Below are 2,722 nucleotides of genomic sequence, written 5' to 3' on the forward strand. Positions count from 1 at the left end.
CAGGTGTGGCCTCAAGTCCCTAGAATCCTGAAGCTGCGAGTCCTCTCAGAGAACAAGGACTTGGGGAAGGCTGTCACTGTAAGGAAGAAGAGGGGTCAACAAAGAGGTGGGGATGGTCTGTTGAACATGGCTAGGCTACTGATAGCCTCCAGGGGAGGAGGCGTTCACAAGCTTCTATGATATAGAATTGATTAATTATTGAATTGAATGGTACTTACTTTGTTTTGACACAGGGTCTTCGTTTCGTTTCTTTCTTTCTTTCTTTCTTTCTTTCTTTCTTTCTTTCTTTCTTTCTTTCTTTCTTTCTTTCTTTCTTTCTTTCTTTCTTTCTTTCTTTCTTTCTTTCTTTCTTTCTTTTTTCCTCGAGACAGGGCTTCTCTGTGCAGTTTTGGTGCCTGTCCAGGATCTCTCTCTGTAGACCAGGCTGGTCTCAAACTCACAGAGATCTGCCTGCCTCTGCCTCCCAAGTGCTGGGATTAAAGGTGTGCGCCACTGCTGCCTGGCTATCTTAATTTCTTTTCCCATTTGCTATGATAAAATACTTTGATAAGGGGCTGGAGAGATGGCTCAGAGGTTAAGAGCACTGACTGCTCTTCCAGAGGTCCTGAGTTCAATTCCCAGCAACCACATGGTGGTTCACAACCTTCTGTAATGAGATCTGGTGCCCTCTTCTGGCCTGCAGGTGTACATGCAGGCAGGAAACACTATACATAATAAATAAATAAAATATTTAAAAAAAAATACTTTGATAAAAGCCATTTTAAAGGTGGTAGAGCGCTTGCCCTGGGTTCCATCCTCAGCTCCAGAAAAAAAAAAAGCCATTTTAAGTCAAGCATAGTACCATAAACTTTTCATTCTTTTCATTCCAACATTTGGGAGGTGTAGGTAGGTAGGTAGGTAGGTCTCTGTGAATTTGAGACCAGCTGAGTCCATTGAGCAGGTTCCAGGCCAGACAAAAAAAGAAACTTAAGGGAGAGAAAATTAATCTTGGCTCACTATTCAAGATATGGACCGTCATGGTGCAGAAGTTAAGATACCAGACTCTTGAAGCAGCTATCACAGCACATCTACAAACCAGGAAGCAGAGAGAGACTGATCTTGCTACTCATTGGTCTCGCTTCCCTTACACAGCCCAGGCTCTGCTGCCCAGGGAAAGGTCCCGCCCACAGGTAAAATGGCTCTTCCCTTGTGGTGGTGCATTGATTAATCACAGAAGTCCAGAGACACAGGCAGGTGATTTCCAGTGAGAGCTCTAAGCTCAGACAGGGCTACACGGTGAGACCCTTTAATATAATCAAGATGATGCCTTCCAGGCATGCCTGGAGACTCATTTTCTAGGTGATTCTGGATATTCCCCAGGCCACTCTAGATTCCACCAAGCTGACAATTAACAGTAGTCATCACAGAGTCTCACGTAGCCCAATCTGTCCTCACATTTGCTATGTGACCCTGGATGACCTTGACTTTCTGATCCTCCTGCCCCTGTACCTCTTGGTGTTAGGGTTACAGGCATGCAGCACCACACCAGGTTTATGCAGTGCTAGTACTCGAACCCAAGGCTTCATGCATGCCTCTACCAACTGAGCTAAAACTCCAGCCCTGGCTTATTGAATCTAATTATCAAGATCAATGGCATAGCAAGGAAGGAAAGGGGAGGCGGGAAAAGTGACAAGCCTGAGGTGTCCCACCTCCATGAGAATGATATAAAAATCAGCGACCAGAGCTGGAGGAAGGCTCAGTGGTTAAGAGCACTGGCTGCTCTTCCTGAGGACCTGGGTTCAATTCCCAGCACCCATATGGCAGCTCACACCTGTCTGTAACTCTAGTTTCAGGGGGTCTGACACCTTTACACCAATGCACATAAAATAAAGTTAAATAAAATTAAAAACAGTCTATGGCCATACCATCCTGAAAGCGCCCGATCTTGTCTGATCTCAGAAGTTAAGCAGGGTTGGGACTGGTTAGTACTTGGATGGGAGACTGCCTGGGAATACCGGGTGTTGTAGGCTTTAAATAAAATTAAAGTTATAAAAAAAAATTAAAACCAAAATCAGGGACAGTCCTGAAAGAAGCCTCAGGTCAGGTCTCAGTTACAAGTGTCCCTCAACAGCCCAGGAAGCCCAGGTTACTGACTTACATTGGTCCCCATGCTGGCTCCACCACCAGCAGGGCAGCCAGCCATGATTTTTACCCAGGAGCATTAGAATGTACCTGGAACTGGGCAGTAGTGGCATACACTTTTAATCCCAACACTCAGGAGTCAGAGGCAGGTGGATCTCTGTGAGTTCAAGGCCAGCCTGGTCTACAGAGCGAGATCCTGGATAGGCACCAAAACTACACAGAGAAACCCTGTCTCGAAAAACAAAACAAAAGAAACAAAAAATCAAGGGTCAGAGCTGGAGCGATGGCCTGGTGGTTGAGAGCACTGGCTGCTCTTCCAAAGAACCCGGGTTCAATTTCCAGCACCCACATGGCCGTTCACAACTGTTGTGGCACAATCTCTGTACATTGCAAATAGGTACTACTCCCATTGGTTAATAAAAAGCTGACTGGTCTGTAACTGGGCAACAAGAGATTGGGCGGGAGAGCCAGACTAAGGATGCTGGGAAGAAGGTCGGAGTCTAGGGAGGCAGGAGTCAGATATGGAAGAAGCAATATGGAAACTTCATAGGTGAGGTAAACAAGCCTCGGGCCAGTGTGGAGGCCCAAATTACTCAGGGTC

At 46.1% G+C, this 2,722-nt stretch overlaps 1 pseudogene; it reads left to right on the forward strand.

The window, feature by feature from the left end:
- The first annotated feature begins 1,890 nt into the window (after positions 1 to 1,890).
- On the forward strand, positions 1,891 to 2,009 carry LOC114693723 (annotated as a pseudogene).
- The last annotated feature ends 713 nt before the right edge of the window (positions 2,010 to 2,722 follow it).

This window comes from Peromyscus leucopus, chromosome 23, assembly GCF_004664715.2.
Source record: "Peromyscus leucopus breed LL Stock chromosome 23, UCI_PerLeu_2.1, whole genome shotgun sequence".
Lineage (NCBI taxonomy): Eukaryota > Metazoa > Chordata > Mammalia > Rodentia > Cricetidae > Peromyscus > Peromyscus leucopus.